Below are 18,695 nucleotides of genomic sequence, written 5' to 3'. Positions count from 1 at the left end.
AGACTAGGCCTGAGCCTAGGCTGACCAGATTCATCAGCTGACCCTCAACCATCCCTTGGGGGTGGATACAGTCCCCTAATGTGAGCTTAATTGTGATTTATAGTGGGGGCGGATTCTCAGCAGGAGTAATTTGTCAATTGTGTTCTGGATGCTTAAAGAGGTTTGCCCAGAAGGTCATTAGCTATGACAAACTCCAACAAGTAATTCAGGACAGTTGCCTCTTCCTGTACACCAATTTGGACCCCTAAACACAGCATTGGGCAACAGCTCCTCATAACTTATTTTTTCTCTTTTCAAATTGAGGAGACTGGAGAGGGGACCCCTAACTCTTCAGGCTAATGTCCTAAGTGTGGCTTTTAAAGTCTACAATGGAAGGGATGAGAAGGCCTTCCCTGATGCTGGGTCCTTTTCCCCTGGGGCCAAGGTAGATTTCCCCCAGGCTGTGCTTCAAGTGTTGTTAGATAGGACATTGGTCCAGAGAGTGCCCTAATCCCCCGAAGCCTCCCAGGCCCTGCCCCAAGTGTCAACAAACAGGACACTGAGGGATTGACTGGCCATATGACTCACCATTCATCCCACAATGACCTACTGGATCTGGAGGCAGAGGACTGCTGAGCCCAGGGATCACTGGTCACTACCATCACATTCACAGAGCACCAGGTTGCCATGTTGGTGGTAGAAAGGTCCATCACCTTCCTAGTGGACACAGAGGCCACCTACTTGGTCATGAGAGAGTTCTGGGGGCACGCCTCCATTTCTCAAGCTTCCACAGAAGGAGTGGATGGAATTCCCCAGAGACCTTTGCAAAGCCCTCCCCTCCCATGCATTTTCTAATCATTATCTTCTCACACTTTCCTGATAATCCCCCACTGCTCAATTCCTCTTCTAGGGAGGGAATTCCCCAGCCACCTTTAAAATCTCCTCCCCTCCCATGCATTTTCTAATCATTATCTCTTCTCACACTTTCCTGATAATCCCCCACTGCTCAATTCCCCTTCTAGCCAGGGAGCTCCTAGCTAGACTGGAGGCATCCATTTCTTTCACCCCTCATATCTGCATTTCCTCTGACTTGCCTTTGCTTCGTCTCATATTAACCCTCTGAGAATCACCTCCTGATCCACCTTAATGGTAAACTCCCCTCAACCACTGTAGTCCAAGGTGGACCCCATGGTGTAGGATATCCAAAACCTCTCAGTGGCTTCCCTGTTCTCACCTAACGCAAAGACCATGCTCGCTTTCCTATTCAATCCCAGGACTCCTTCCCCTTACAGAATCTCAAAGGACTCAAGCCTATCATCACCAACCTCCTCTGAAAGGGTTTTCTGTACCCTACTAGCCTCCACCCCGCCCCCCCAACAACACTCCCATACTGGAAGTAAAAGAAAACAAAAAACCTAATGGAATTGATCAACTGGTTCAGACCTAAGAATTACCAGTTCAGCGATTATCCCCTTACTTCCAGTAATACCCAACCCACACACCTTCCTCTCCACCATTCCTTCTGACACTACCAGTTTCTCAGTACTCGGCCTCAAGGATGCTTTCGTCACTATCCCACTATATCCCCCTTGTAGCCAAGACCTCTTTGCATGTACATGGACAGACCCAGATTCTCATGCCTCTGCCCAGTTCACCTGGACACTCTTACCCTGGGGATGCAGAAATAGTACCCACCTTTTTGGTCAGGCTTTTGCTCGAGTCTTGTCCTCTCTCCTTCTCCCTTATTCAACACTAATCCAATATGAAGATGATCTCCATGACTGCCACATTGATACTGACTCCTTGTTAAACTTCCTAGCTCACTGCAGGTATTGTGTCTCTCAGTCTAAGGTCCAACTGTCTGCACTCCAAGTCACATGCTTGGGACTTTCCTTACCTCAACATGCAAGACCTTAGACAGAAGACAACTAATTTCTCCCTCTATTCACCACTAAGGAGGAATTCCTCTCCTTTTGGGGAATGGCAGGTTTTCTCCATCCCTGCATCCCCAACTCCTCTCTCCTAGCTTGTCCACTGTATGATGCTGCACAAAGTCCTCTCTTTCAACTTCTATTACTAGGCATTTTCAAACGACTCCAATAAACCATTCTCAGAACTCCTGCACTCCACTTGCCAGATCTTACCCGACTCAGCCTCCTGTATATCACTGAGGAACATACTTTTGCCCTAGAAACCCTGGAACACCAACTAGGCCCAAACTTTGCCCCAGTTGCCTATTTGTTAACCTATGGTCCTGGGTTGGCCCCCTTCCCTGCGAGTCCTGATCCCCATTGCACGCCTAATTCAGGAGTCCAGAAAAGTCACTTTTGAGTCACCCATGATTGTTCTCTCTTCTCACCATCTCTCTGAACTACTCACTTACAAGGGACTCCAAACTTTTCCACAATCTTGAATCCTGCTTATTCAAGTTGCTTTAATAGACAATCCTATGTTAACTTTCCAAACCTGCTCTCCCATTAATCTATCAACTCTACTCCCTTTCCCATCCCCTGACACCAATTCTCCCTCTTCTTCTCACTCATGCCAAGAGACCCTAGAAGATCTCTTGTCTCATCCTTTCCACATTCATGAGGGAACCCTCTCAAAGGCATCCATATTCATGAGGGACCCTCTCAAAGGTATCCATATTCATGAGGGACCCCTCTCAAAAGCATCCTATACTTCATTCAAAGATGGAAGCTCTCTTGTGCATAAAGCTGTTCATAGTGGGTATGCCATCACTGCTAGTGATACTGTAACCAAGGCCATGCCTTGTATTTTAAATACCACTGATCAGCAGGTTGAACTCATTACATGTGGCCTTCATCAGAGACAGATCCTTGTCTATACTAACTCTCAACATGTCTTTCACATTCTACTGGTGATCTAGAAAAAGAGGGGCTGCCTCAACACCAAGGGCTCTTTAATCACCAATGCAACAGGTATCTCTACTCTTTTCCATGTCTCTCACCGTCCCAAGACAATTGGTGTGATCCACCACCGGGCCCACCAAACAATGTCTCCCTTGTCTGCAAGGGTAATAAGCCAACTCACCTGGAGGCTAGAGGAGCAGCCCTAGAAATTGCTACTCTCTCTGCAGTCTCCACTGTCTTAGTGCTGTCTTCTCCCCAGCTTCCTGTGACTGATGCCTCCAATGAACCAAACGTATCAACTATTCAACAAATCCTTACCTACAGGCACAACCTTTTTCATCCCCACAATACTGCCTTGTATCATTATGATAGGTCCTTCCTCCCTCCCATCTCAAATTTCTTAGGTCTCTTTGTCATTCTGTGACATCTGTCAGAAAACTAACCCCACCTGCCTTTGCTCATTTCCCACTCATCAGGCCCATGGACATCTCATGGCTGGTGGTTGACTTTATCTACATGCCCATGGCCAAGAGGTTCAAGCATTCACTGACACCTTGTAGGATGAGTAGAGGCCTTCTCTGCCGCCAAGAAAGAGGGCCCAGACAGTGGCTAATCTCCTACTAAACGTGATTATTCTTTTGTTTGGTCTTCCATCTTTGATATAATCCTATAATAGTCCCAAATTCACCTTCCAGGTAACTCAGCTGGTCTCACAAGCCCTCAATATTCCATGGTATTTCCACATACTATACCATCCTAAATCCTCAGGAAAGGTGGAGTGCACCAACCGAACCCTCAAATCACGCCTCACCAAACCAACCCTTGGACTCCACCTAGACTGGGTCATGCTTCTTCCTCTTGCCTTAATGTATCTCTGAGCAGATCCAAAGAAACCTCTATATCTATCCGCAATGAGCTCCGTGTGCAAGTGTCCCATTCTTCCCCATCTCTTGGCCTCACAGCCTCCTTCCCTCACTCCATCTTTCCTAAGACCACTCCTACATCACATCTGCAAGTTCTCTGGCAATATACTAACAAACTTCTTGCTTCTTCCCAGTTGCTCTGCTCACCCTTAAGCCATGGTAATATAGTCCTTATTCACCCTATATACCCACTTCACCCTTATAGCCTAAGTGACAGGGCCTGATTAAGATAATCTCAACCACCCTGATAGTGGTTGAATTCATAACTTACATTTAAAATTGTTACCTCCTACTTTAGAAATTGCTACTCCTATAGATCCTCTGTCTCGCCAGCTCTCATGAGCTGAGCCATCTCAGAGGTGGGTGGCATTCCTGTCTGTCCCAGAGGAAAAGCCACCTAATCTCTCTGAAGGAGGAGCTCCTGTATTATAGGATGAGTAACTCATTGCCTTACCAACTCTCCCGCTCCTCTGCTTCCTCCCTCTGGCCCTCTCCTCAGGATATTGGACATTTTAGATCTGTGCATACACTTTCTTACTACCCCACTTCCTCAACCAGCCTGCATGCCCCACCTAGGTGTACCATGATGACCCATATTTCAATGCTTATGCTTCTACTACTGAGTGGGGATGGGGCTCCCACAGGGATCTTCAGTGAGGACATATGCCACTAATCACAAATACATATATATATGTATATATATATATATGCTTCAAACACAGAGAGGAGACTATGATAATCCTCAGGAGGGATACGGTCCATTCTGGAGTTGTCCTGATTCCCATTTGGTATCCCTTACCTCCAACCTAGAGCTCCTATGTCCCAGCAAGAGTCAATTGCCCTCTGGGAGAATGTAATACAATCAAATATACTATAAAGGACCCCCAAAACTCACTTTGGAACAACCCAGTAATAGCCAATGCCCCCACTGATGGGATTGGCTGAAATCCCTATGGAATTGTAGCCATTAAAAATGTATGGGTGTCCCCACAAATCATGTCCTCCGTATGCCTCCACAGTACTCATAAGCAATATGGCTCCTGTTCTTTCAAATCCACCAACAGCAACCCACAGATGCTCTCCCACAAGTCCCTTAATTTCCCATCAATATAATCCACTCATCCTACCAGATATTAGATATTACTTAGCCGATGCTGGCTTTGTATGCCAGCCAGACAAGGATTACAGATAATGACCACTCCCCTATTTATACTCAATTCCACCTCCACCCACTCATTCCTTATTCAGACACCCACCTCCAAGGGACAAATTGCCCCTTGATTCTTAGAAGTCACACTTATGAGAGTTGCTGTTAGTATTCACTGCTCAAGGGGCAATGTCTCAGTAGGGGCCTTACAGGTTGCCAACTGCCAATTCCACTATCCCTTCTGATGAAGTGTCCTCAATAAAACATGACTTGCCCAAGTGCAGCAACTTGTTCCCTCCTTTGCAGTTCTGTTATATACCACCGCCTGTCTGGTGGCGTGGGATTGGCACAATCTTCTTACTATTCTTCACCCTCAGTGTACTCCAGGGAGAAGGAGGTACCTGTGCCACGGAGGGGTCAGTCCGCTGCCTAAGACTACAGGGCCACTCCCTTCAGGCCCTTACTAACTGCAACAGGAGTGACCGCAGGAGTAATCCCTTACTGCCTTGACCTGTCTTTTCAATTTCCAAGCGACCTACAGGAGGTGGTCCAGACTACCCTCACTCCCCAGACCAACTCAATTCCTTGACTGCTGTCGTCCTGCAGGACCACCAAGGACTGGACCTCCTGTTAGCTGAAAAAGGCGGCTCCTGTCTATTTCACCAGGATGAATGTTGCTTTTACATTAGCATTGCACAAGGTAAGGTAAAACGACTTCAATGTACGACGTTCTCACGCCTCTTCCTGGATTCCAGGAGGTCCTCCAAAAGGGGCCTGCCTTTTCTAGTACCTTCGCTCATAACTCCTCCTCATTCTCATGTGCGCCCCATGTGTCCTCTCGTGCTACAATGGGTAACTCAGGAACAACTCAAGAAAATTTCTAAGCAAACTTTTAACCAATTCTTATTACAGGAATGTCCTTACCAACTTCTTAAAAATCAGTCAAAGAATCGTTGTCCGACCCTTGAACAGCCAGCAATCAGTCCCTGAAGAGTCTCCCATCAGATTCCCACGCCACTACCTTAGCAAGAAGCAGCTACAGAAGACCGATCTCATTCCTTCTCTTGGCCTCCTTTAACCAAACAGAAGGGGAGGAATAATGGAACATGCCTCGAGTGATTGACCCGGGTCAGATCATTTTGTACCTTGCCCGCCATCTTGGGACCTGAGTTTCCTTCCCCTTGCAATACAGCTCAGGCTGCATTTGTTTTTTAAAATCACACCCTAACTCCACAAGAATTTGACCCAATGAGGTCAAGTCTTTGCAAAAAAGGGCAACCTTCAGTAAACCCCATTGTTGTACCACTTGCCGGTTCTGCGTTTGTGAGATGAAACGGCTTCCTGTGCTTCTGTGAGCTGCTGCCATCTTTGTTGCCCAGGGGTAGCCCTGCTGGATGGTCTGAGGCACTGACCATAAATGTTCTGTTTCCTGGTGTGTGGTGTGATGTTGTGGCCCAAATCACTAACACTCCAGGTGCCTCCCCACAAGAGCCATGTGAACACTCCAAATGTCGGTTATTTGGATTTACGTTCACTGCAGAGGGAAATTGTGCCATCTTTGCTGAATTTAAGATGCTAGCTGGGCCTTCAATTGATGGACACGTAATGGAAAATTCCTGGAAACTCAATCACTCTAAGTGGCAGTTTTAGTGATTGCTCTTCAATGACAAGCAGGTCTCCTGCCAGGCACTGCATAAGAAGACAGTGAGGCAATTCATTGCCAGCTTCTACAGCTTGTTGGGTTCTTTGTGGATGCAAGCTGTCCCTGAGTCCCTCTGAGGTCACACAGGACTGTCCTGAACATGTTGCACCCCCAGCAGTGAAGTTTGCACAATGCATGGAGGATGGTAAGAGAGACGTGACTCTGAGGTCAATAAGGGCCAGGTAGGAAAGAGGGACAGGAAGTGCCCAGGCAGCCAGACTGTGCTTTCTCCGTATCTTATCAATTGCTATTTTGTGTGATTTAAGGCAGTGCAGTATTAAATGTTTCAAGTGTGTTGGGATTGGGGGTGGGACAGAGCAGGCATGGATGGAAATCTGAAAGACTTGGGCTCATTTCCAGAGCCTTCAGGAGATAAGTCCCACCAGGAGCTGTGTAGGGGCACTTAAGGCTAGCTCGGCTCTAAAGTACAATAATAATCACGAAGCCATCTTTGTGTTTTCTGATAAAGCTTTCCCCAGTGCTTCCTGGAGAGGCTGACGGCCATTACGGCGGTAGGAAGCATGGGAAGCAGCGGGCAGCATTAAGCTAAGCCACCACGCTCAGGAACTTGCTTGCTGCTGCATGACACAAAGCAGTCAGGAGAGTGGCAGGCCTCCCTGGGCTCCCACAGGGGTCTTACTGGGTTTCATTAGCAGTCCACGGCTTGTGCTAATTGTACAGCTGGGACTAGAAAGGCTGGTGTCTCCAAAGTGACAAGGGTGCTTCCGGAGACTGGATGGGGACAGCAGTGGGTCAGTTTACAAGTTGTTCTTCTTGTTTGGGACTCCTAGATTTTTTTTTAACCTCAAGATTTACTCGAAGAGATAGCTGTGCTATGCTGTGCCCCCCGGTGGCTGCTCAGATGTGCTGGATTCCAGGATCTGCCTACAGCATTATAGCAGTGCCCACAATAACAGAGCTTATTAACCCCTTTGGAAAGTAGCCACCCCATGGCATGGCAGCTTGAAAAACGTCTTCGCACCCAAAAAACTTCTCCAAAGCTTGTTGGCCATTGAGGAGATTAAATGCATGAAGATTTCAAAGGCTTTTGCAATTTCCCAAACAACACACAGTGTCTAAGGATGGTACATCACTGCTAGAATGAAACTCAAGCTTGGCATTTGCCTCATTGTGTGAGGATACTCAAAAAGTTCATGGAAAAAATGGAATGAAAAGATCAGTTAATTTTTGTGTTAAATATATTCTTTATAATGTTTTGTATCAGTATGAAATATTAAAATTATGTCATTCTTACAAATTTTAAATCATCGGATATCACGATATTGGAAAATCTTCAACACCGTATTTGCTTTAATGGGCAATGCCTACATGACACAGTATTTTTAAAGTAGGAAAACAAAAAATGCTTTTTATATAAAAGGTGTGCTTATATACAATATGAGAAAATCTGCCTGTTCAGAACAAAATGAAAATTAAATATTTTAGCATTCTTCTAAAGAGCACAGTAATTTAGGATGCAATAATTTTAAGCTATCACTCTCAATCTTCCATGATAATCAGCATTTAAATTCTCTGAAGTCAGTGTTCTTCTGACACACAACTCAGATGGCAGACAAGTAAGATGCTCCAGTGTGTCTCTCCTTGAGGTACCAGTCTGGGGAGCTATTCATGTACCACACCGAGCCCCCTTCACAGGGGTTTAGGAAGCCAGGAGAGAGAGATAATCAGGAGGAAAGATGCCCTGAGCAAGGCAAGGGGGTCACCGGTGTCACCCCTCCCCTAACACTAACAGTACAACATGGAGAGGGATGCAAAGGAACCAAGTCTGGACAGTAGCTAAACACCCAGTACCAGGCCTGCCACAGTGAAGCCAGGGCCAGATAGGCCAGTACCTGCCGACACAGACTCTAGGCCCTTCCTAGGCATAGCTAGGGAACTGCCATGCAGCCTTGAAAAGACAGCAGGTCTCCAGTCCTGAGGGTAACATGGACTCCCATTCAGGCCTGCACAACTGCCGGCTGTCTGTGGGCCTGGAGTACACTCCCTAGACTGCAGGATCCTGCTGCCGTGACCCTGTGCAGCATGGGCAGCCAGAGAACTGCTTCCGGCACCCACCTTCCAATAATGGATACACAGCATGGAGCAAGACAGCATCTTCAGGAATAGGGCAGCAAATTCAGTGCAGGGTTGCGTCTTTGTTCTCAGGATTGGCTAGGAGATCTTAACGCTGAGCAAGCTTAATAGTCACTGGCCCCAGACTGGTACCTGAGGATGGAGTCTGTCCGTGCTTGGATGCCTGATGGCTCCTACTGATCAACCTTAGCCCCTTGTTGGCTGCTGTTGGTTGCAGTAGTCTGAAGACATGGGTCTGCCTATGCAGCAGGCTGCATACAGCAGTGTGGACCTTGGTCTTGCCCCGGTGCTATGCTGCTCTCAGTGGGCTGCATTTTCCAGGACTGGGGTAATGGAGGCTACAGGACTGCCTCTTGTCCTCAAACAGAGGGAGTCATTGTCGACTCAGGAGTAAAGTGGACACCCTGCCATTGCACAGGCACTTGAGGCTCATTTCTCACAGTGTTTGACCATAGGCTAGAAGCTGTGGGCAGAGCATCTGGGTACACCCCAACTTCAGAGAGAAGCTTACAAGGATGGATGATTCTATTGAGCGACTCCCCCTGAGCTTCCTCTGAGCCATCAGCCAATTGCAAATTGAGGTCAAACCTGGGCTTGAAACAGCAACAGCACATGAATGGTGAACTGATAGCAGCATGGCCCTGGGTCACCATGGGGTTCAGCAACGGCAGGACTCTGCACAGAATCTGAGACAAGGAACAGATGTCAGAATACCTAGATACACAGGTGTAAGTAAAGCTAGAAGCTCTGAAATAAGTATCCAGCCCTTCAATGCATGGGCAATGGCATACGTCAGTAAGCACCAAGACCTCACCTAGAAATCAGCCCTGCAGGAGCAGAATTTAAAATACCTGTTTAAAGAAGACTCAGTGAGGTTCAAGAAATCAATGAGAAGACATTTGATATTCCATAAGAACTTTATTGGGAATTGAAAGTGATTTTTACATAATCAAGGAAAAGGTCCTAAAAGTGAATTAAAAAATGTGATAGAGTTCAGTATGTCAATTATATTAAAATAGGGGAGACGGTGGGACAGGAACCACAGCGACAAGCTATGTTATACAGAAAGATCGAACTTCTCAGAATTCAAAACAAAGCCCTGAGTATTCAATCTGCTACTTTCTCTTCCATGATATTTGTAGAAAGCCCTCCTGTGGCTGAACGTATTTTTATTACAATTTGAGCTTGTAATAAGATGATAAAAAGGACATTTATGAGTTACCAGGCATTCTTAGAAAATTCAAAATACCACACATATGTGCACAGTGGACTGCCATGACAAAGGTTAGCATATCAATATTTGTTAACATGTTTAATGTATTTTAATAATTATAATAATTAATGCTATTCCCACCATTTTAAACTTAAATGGCATTTTATTATTTCATGTGAAAATAAGATTTCCTACTTTTGGGGTACAACTTGTACCATATTTAATAATTTTCTTATTACCATTTTATTTTGAAAATGTTTGGATATTTATGCTGCTGAGGAATGTCCAATCTTGAAAGGCAAGTTTATACACAATGTATATATACAGGGAAATACCACATGGTACTCTACTTTTAATGGTTGCTCAAACTTTTAATTAAACCTTTTATTAAAGAAAATGTTATAAACAATGCTTTTTCAGTTTTACTAACTGCACTGACTGATAAAAATGTGATAAAGGGTGTTGATAGCAAAATGAATCAAACAAAAGGTAGGCAATTAAAAAAACACACAATTGGAGGACAAAAAAGAAGCAAGAGGAATAAAGAAAGCTGTTAAAAATGTTAAAACAATTAAAGGAACAAATATCCAGCTTTTGGGGAGTCAAAAGGTGTGCAGGAAGAACAATGTGGCAGCAAGCTGTTGGCATAACCCTGATGGCAGCTGCAAAACAAACCCGTGTACTACGTTACCAAGAGCTGATCAACTGAAAATCAAAATTCCATTTAGAGAAAAGTCATTGAGTAGCAATGGAAGATGGCAAGAGAGGGAGAAAAAAATATATACTCCAGTAAAACTAGAAAACAATTGTTAAAGTGACAGCAGTGAGACCTGGCTTAGCAGTAACCACCTTAAATGTAAATGGATTAAATTATCCAATTAAAAGACATTGTGGGGCCCCGATGTGATGGTCCAGTGGCTAAATCCTCCCCTTGCGATTGCTAGAATCCCATATGGGTGACAGTTCGTGTCCTGAGTGCAACTGAGACTGGAATTGGCACCCATATGCTATTTTGAAGAATAAAAACTAAGTTACAGGAATCACAGTTCCAGATTTCAAGATATATTACAGGGCAGTGGCAACCAAGTCAGTCTGATACTGGTACAGAAACAGAGAAGAAGATCAGTGGAACAGAACAGAAACTCCAGAAGGGAGCCCACACATGCACAGCCAGTTAACCTTGACAAGAAAACTGAAAATAACCCAGGGAAAAAGGTTGGTTTCCTCCACAAACGCTGTTGGGAATATTAGATACTGGCGTGCAGAAGTAAGAAACAAACCCCCCAACTTTTCTCCTAAAAGAAAAATGAGCTCCAAATTGATCAAGGACCAAAATCTGCTTCCAGAAATCATCAGACTACTACAGAAAACACAGGAAGCACACTACAAAGCACAGGCATTGGTAAGACTTCTTAGAAAAGTCCCCCAAGGGCCTGGCATGATAGTCTAGTGACTGAAGTCCTCGCCTTGCATCTGCCGGAATCCCATATGGGCACTGGTTCATGTCCCAGCTGTTTCACTTCCCATCCACTTCCCTGCTTGTGGTCTGGGAAAGCGGGAGAGGATGGCCCAAAGTCTTGGGACACTGTGCCTGTGTGGGAGACCCTGAAGAAGCTCTTGGCTTTGGATCTGTTCAGCTTTGACTGTTGTAGCCACTTGGGGAGTAAACCAGCAAAGGCATGAACTTTCTCTGTCTCTCCTTCTCTCTGTAAATCTTCCTTCCCAATAAAAATAAACCTTTAAAAAAGTAACAACAAAAACCTCCAACTACCTTCTGCATACAAGAATTCATGTCACCTCTAAGACATATAGACTGAAAGTGAAGTGATGGGATAAAACAGCCCATACCAACAGAATTCTACTGAAAAGGATGAGTGTGGCTGTGCTGTGCTGTGGCAGGTTTAGACCTCCTCCTGTGGTACCAGCATCCCATGTGGGCTCTGGTTTGAGTCCCAGCTGCTCTACTTCCTATCCAGCTCCCTGGTAACCTGCCTGAAAAAGCAGTAGAAGATGGGCCAAGTGCTTGGGCACTTGGGCACCCATGTAGGAAACTTAATGGAAGCTCCAGGCTCCCGGTTTCAGCCTGGGCCAGCTTGGACCATTGTGACCATTTGGGAAGTGACCCAGGGATGGAAGATCTCTTCATCTCTCTTTATCTCTCTGTAAATAAAAATAAATAAATCTTAAAAGAAAGAGGAGTAGCCATATATATTTGATAATTATAGACTTTGCATTCTGTGCAAGTCAATAAAAAAATACTCCATCTCAAGAGAATAGTGGATAAAGCCACATGATGGTCTCCATGGATGCAGAAGAAGCATTTGATAAGCAGCAATATGCCTTTGTGACAAAAATGCCGAGCAAATTAGGTACCTCAACAGAGTAAAGCTGATCACAGCAAGCCAGCATTAAGATGAGACTGAATGGGGGCTAACGGAAGTTCCAGAAAAGAGAAGGAATCTTTTACCATTGTAATTCAAGATAGTCTTAGAAGACTTAGCCAGAAATGCATTTAAGAGACTGAAATAGCATCCAAAAAACAAAACAGAAACAAAACAAAAACAAACAATGGGAAGTCAGCGTTTGCTAATGACATGATCAGCTCTAGAAAACCCCAAAGATTCACCTCCCCCAAAGTGTTGAAGCTAACCACCAGATTCCAAAAGAATGGACCTGTTGTTTTCCGGGATCAGACGAGTCAACATTGCTAAAATGTCCATACTATCCAAAACAACCACTGATTTATGCAATCTTTATCAACATGCCAATGACATTCTTCACAGAATTAAATGAAGCAAAAAAAATCCTAAAATTCATATAACTAGTATAAAAATATCCCCCAATACTCAAAACAATCTTAAACAAAAGGACGAAGCTGGAGGTATTACAGTACCTGAATTCAAGGTCCACAATAAAAGTGAAGTAGTTTAAACAGTATTGCATTTGTATAAAAACAGATCTATAGGTGCCAGCGATGTGGAGGTGCACAGCAGGCTGAACCACTGCCTCTAATGCTGACATACCCTTGTGAATGCAACCTTGAGTCCTGGCTGCTTCATTTCCCATCCAGTCCCCGACTAATGTGCTTGAGAAGCCAGTGGAAGATTGCTCACGTATTAGACCCCTGACACTCATAACCTGGATGCAGCTCCAGGCTCCTGACTGTGATGTAGCCCAGCCCCCTCCATTGTGGTATCTTGGGGAGTAAGCCAGTGGACAAGATTTCTGTGTCTCTCAACCTCTTTCTCCTTTTCTCTCTCTTGCTTTTCACCTGTTATGCTACCTTTCAAATAAATAAAGTAAACCTTAAAAACCACGTGTTTCCAGGAGAGGAGCCCTGGTTAATAACATTGGACTATGGGACTACCTGACAAGGAGTCTTACGGGAGTCTGCCTATAAAAGCTCGGCATTTTGACTCTTGCCCAGTAATCCATTGACCTATCGCAGGCCCAGGTACCATACGCATTTGTATCTTGACATGGCTCTACCTTGGGATTCCACGTCGAGGAGACGCCCCATGGGATGGGTGGGTTGCACCTGACAGGACTGAGAGCTTTGTCATAGTGAGCAGGATTGAGCTCTTGTCCCCATGGGGGCTGCTGCTGTTGTAAAGGGATCGTGGTGTGCTTGTTCAGGGCCCCCCTGGGGACGGGAACAGGTCTCTGCATCCCCTGAGAACAGGTATTCTATAAGCAGCATGGAGAATGCGAATGCTGGGGTCACGGCTTCTCCCAGAGGTGAAAGCTTCCTGGTTCACATGGGTTTGTATGGACAGGGGGTGAGGAAGGGAGAGGTTAAAGGCCTGGGGAGGATGTACTTCCTTCCTTCTTTTAATTGTTTCTGCAGTCCCCCCACACCCCACCGTAGAGTGGCTGCTTGCCAGAGGATCTCCATATATGCCTGGAGGAAGCGGCAACCTTGCAAAGTCTGTATTGATCCATGTGCAGCAGAGCACACAAATCGAACATTGTGCTGGATGCTCATAGAAAGGCCGTATCACCACCAGATGCTTGGGGTCTTTCAAGCTGCGTGTCTGCCTTGATGACTTGTACTCCTCCCTCAGCCCTAGTTTTCTCAGCTCATTCTTGCTTTTCAGGATTGTTGCAAGAACGGACACCAAGGCAAGAAGTCTGATGTGGTTCTTAGTGTTGTAGTGCCTGCTCTGGTGGTAGCAGTAGTAATTGTCATTTGAGTTGTCCTTGTATTTGGAAGACATATTAACCACGTTGACAAAGACAATTCTGTAATCAAGGACTTCCTGGGAAGTCGCTTCTATTTTTTGCAAAGCAGAGAGAACAGCTGGAATGTGCGCTTCGTTTGTTCTGAAAGGCATTCCAAGATTTGTGATGGGGGAATTCGTCACTCCTTCACTCTTTCTGTCGACACTGGCCTTTGCTTCGTGCTAGTTGCCGCATTCTGCAGATACAGTGTACAGCCACACAGGTCTGTGTTTGTTTTCACACAGTTTAGTACTGAGTTACAGTACCCCTGCAGATCCTTTGAGAGGTTCAGGAAACACTGTCTTTGGAGAACCCACTTGCAGACCTCCAGGTAACGCACCCACCTCTACCGGCCTCTTCTGCAGGTGCTTGATTGTGGCTGCCCCTAGTTCAATGTCAAACAGGCCAACAGTAAAGGACAGGCTGGTGAAGCCAAGCAAGGAAATCTCCTACAGCTTCAGGAACCTGGGCATTTCCGACACGTTTGGGAAGGATTTTCAAGTCACTTAATATAGATATCCTGTAAAATTCCACTCGGCTGGCAACTTTGCTCAGATTCTGGAGGATTCTTTTCTTCTTTCTGTAAAGTGGGAGTCACACCAAAGAACAAGGAGCAACTTCCCACCACTCACTGCCCGGCCACCCCACTCCCTTTCCCAGATAGTGTTGGGCTGCCTTTAACAACAGCTTTTGCATTTTACTATAAAACAAATAAGCTACACTGTGGTTGAAGGAATTTTCCAGTGACCATCTGCACACTCCGCTGGGATGTCCAGTAACACTTATCTATCTTTATCATTGGTTTATTTTATCATTACTCTGTTCATCCCTCTATTGATGTGTTAATAGATTTTCCTTATTGCAAAGCCAATTACAGACTTAAATATGCTTCCCTGTAAATATTTCAGCTTGCTTAGCAATCAAGTAGAGTTTAATGTCAGTTGTGTTTCCCCACCCCCACCCTCGCTTTTCAAATATTTATTTATTGGGAAGACAAAGTAGCACAGACAGGAAGAGGCCTTATATTACTGCATCACTAACCAACAGTCGGACGTGGGCCAGGCCAAAACCAAGGTCCAAAACTGGGCTCTAACCGGGTCTCCCACCCGGATGGCCGGAAGGCAAGCGACACTTTTGCATTCCCAGAAGCATCAGCAGGGAGCTGGATCAGAAGCTAAGGGATGCAGATGCACTGACAGAACCACAGCGCTGGCCCCTTTGGTTTATTCTCTCCTCATACAATTTACCGAAAGAAAGACAGGAGTATGCGTAAATCCTAGGTGGATATTTACTGTTTGAGCAATCCATGCACCAGGATAACCTACTCAGACAGGGTCCTAGCACAGCAGCAGCAAGCCAGGCAAGCTGCTTTACGGCCTGATCCCAATGAAGCAATCACAGCCCTGGTTGCTCTCCCGCTGTTGATTAGCCTTCCTGGTTCTAGAACTTTGTGAGACCGGAATCACGTGCCATATGCTCTCTGCGTGAAACTTTAAATCTCAGCTTCATTCTTTCAGGATTCATCTGTGATGTTGTGTGTGCTTCAGTAGTTCATTTTCATTATTGGTTTTATTATTGATTCTATTATTTTGCACGGATAATATGGCACAGTTTATTTCTGTTTTCCTATTGAGGCATCCCTGGAAGACTTGATTTTTTACTTTCATAAATAAAACTGCTGTGAACAGTCTTAAGTCCTTGAAGAAAAAGACTAAGAAACAGAACTGCATGTTTCTATTTGTAAGTTGTAGGCAAGCTGTCTTCCCACGAGGATGCACTGTTTTACAGTCCTACAATAAACACAGGGGAGTTGCAGTCGCTCTGCACTGCAGGCTGACCAGCATTTCCTGTTCTGCTCCAAAGAGTAGACCCTCCGGCCTTTGTAAGCTGTTGTGTGTTGACTGTTTCAATTGTTCAAGTTTCTGATGAACAAATTTTGGCTGTGCTGATGTCCTTTGTCATGTATGAATTTCTATACATGTCCTTATTTTTTTTTTTACCTGTTTTGAATTTAATTTGCTTGTCTTCATTTAGCTCCTTATTTTAGGTTGCTTTTTTTTTTCTAACTTTTTAACTTATTCTAAATGATAAACTTTTCCTAAGCACCGTTTCGTAGATTTTGATGTGCTGATACTTGTACAAGCTCACTTGGGCAGAATATCTTTAGTTCTCTAATGTGATTTATTTTCTGCCTCAGTGTTAGAAACATGTTTCTTAACTTCCAAATATTTGGGAAATTTTTCTAGATTTTTAAAATATATTGATGATTAACTTTTATTGTAGCTAGGTAACATAAATTGTTAGAAATGTCAGCTAGCTTACGTTAATTGACAATATTAATCAGAGATATTCCTGATTTTTACCCACTTGTTCTATCAATTGCAAAGGAATGGTTTTTAACTCTCTGCCCATTTTTGTAGTGTTATTTATTTCTTTTAATTTATATATTTTTGCTTTTTAATTTGCACAATTTCATACATTTATATAGGCTTCATGTTCCATACAAACTTTTAGCTTTCTTTTCTTTTGATGAATAAACCTTTTTATCTGTATCAAATATATTCTTTGTCTCTACTTTGCCTGATGTTAATCTAGCCACATCAACTTTATCAGCATTAATGTAGATACAGTTTTCTTTGCCATTCTTTACATTTACTCTTCCTGTTTCGTTTTATGCAAGAATGACTCTTGTAAACAGTATATGCGTAGTTGGGTGCTCGGCTTGAATCCCTGTGGCCATCTTTATTTGAAGTGCTTATAGATTTTTATCCAGTATGATTCCGAATGCTACTGTTGATATGGTTAGTGTGCAGCTGTCTGTGGGCTCACGACAAACCACTACAAAACCAGAACGGTATGAAACGACAATGGTTAGTGATGCTCATTGGTTCTGGGTCAGGAAGCAAGGGAAAGGAGCATGCTCACTCCCAGCTTCCTGTTGTCCATGCGTCAGCGGGGCCACTGTGGCTGCAGGACAGGCTCAGCTGGGTTGCTGACCGAAGCTCCAGACAGTGTCTCCTCCAGGATGGAACTCAAGGTGGCTGCAGTTACTGCTGGCTTCACAGCTCGAGAATCAGCATTCCAGCAAAAGAAGAGTTCGCATGGCTATGCAGCTTTATATGATTCAGCCTTTGACACTGGTCAAAGCTTTCATTGTTTTCAAAACACATGAAGAGGGAAAAATCCTCCTGGACAATTACCCATTCTTTAAAAGTTAACAAGCAATTTTTAAAAGTTGTAAATGCACAACAAAATGGAGGGGAAAGGATAGAGCCTTCCCATGTATTCTATCCCAACATTTGTGCTGCCTTTCTCATCCCACAACACAACTGTCCATTTGCAGCAGTCCACGAATTGAAACTGACACTCTGACCTTGCCAAGTCCCTGGCTTAGCTTGGGGTCCACTCCCTTTGATGGACTTTCTGGGAGTTTTGACTATGGCGCGTATCACTGTTGCCAGCCATATCTGTATGTACTAGCCACATGCCGTACCCAAAATGGCGCCGGCCAGAGAAGCCACATCTTGGTGTTTGGTGCAGAGTCACGTAGCCTTCGCAGTACTGCGCAGGCGCCTAGCGCATGCGCAGTGAGCTGCGGCGCGGCAGGCACGTAAACACTGCGACTGACGAATCCAGTCGCCCAGAACCCTGTGTAATCATGACGCCGACCTATCATCGGCGGAGGCGGGGCCAGACAGCACATAAGAGCAGACAGACTGCTGGGATCCGAGCCTCTTTCCGCTTCATGTTGCTGTGCACAATAAATTTTACCGCAGAAGGCTTCGCTCGCGTCTGCGTCTTATTGCTGGGCGGTAAGACACGTGGGCGTGACAACTGGTGCCCGAAGCCCGGGACCTGGAGGGGGCCTCCCGTTTCGAACGGGAGGAAGTCAGAACTGCGGCCATAAGACAGGTAAGGAGCTCTGAGAGGGAGAACTTTCGGGTGACTAGGAGCATAAATCGGAGGTATAGGAACCACCGCTTCTGGTTATAGACATGGGCGCACGGTTCTCTCTGGTGAAATTTTTGCAGATGGTTTATGCCCCCCATAAGGGAGCGGTCAGAGAGAGTGACAAAGCCCTTCAGTCTGCCCAGGATAGTCTCTCAGAAACAGAGCGGGAGAGGAGAACCGATTTGAAGCAAAAAATAAAGGTGAAACTGAAAGCGGGATCTTCCTCATCAAGTTCGGAGACTTCCGACGCTGAGGAAGGGTACAAGTGGGATAGGCGCTTAGAACGTAAACCTGCAGGAAACAGACGAAAATTAGAAAAGGAGAAGAAAGATAATGGCGGTGCTACTGCGCCGGCCACGCGCGGCCCATGGCCTCAGGACTCTGGAGCCATTTCATCAATGGCTCCTCCTCCTGTGACGCCATCTGCCCCACCCATGAGTTATGGTGCCGGCTCTTCCTTCATCGATGCAGCCGCGCGCCGGGAACTTCAAAATATGTTCCCCGTCTTAGAAGAAGAAAGGGAAAGAGTTTACAGACAGGTAGATGCATCATTAGTGCGAGAATTGGCCATGTCTGTAAAGCAATACGGTCT

This window comes from Ochotona curzoniae, unplaced genomic scaffold (assembly GCF_017591425.1).
Source record: "Ochotona curzoniae isolate NIBS_2020 unplaced genomic scaffold, NIBS_Ocur_1.0 scaffold_4506, whole genome shotgun sequence".
NCBI lineage: Eukaryota > Metazoa > Chordata > Mammalia > Lagomorpha > Ochotonidae > Ochotona > Ochotona curzoniae.
The sequence above is the reverse complement of the archived record's forward strand: the minus strand, read 5'-3'. Positions refer to the sequence as shown.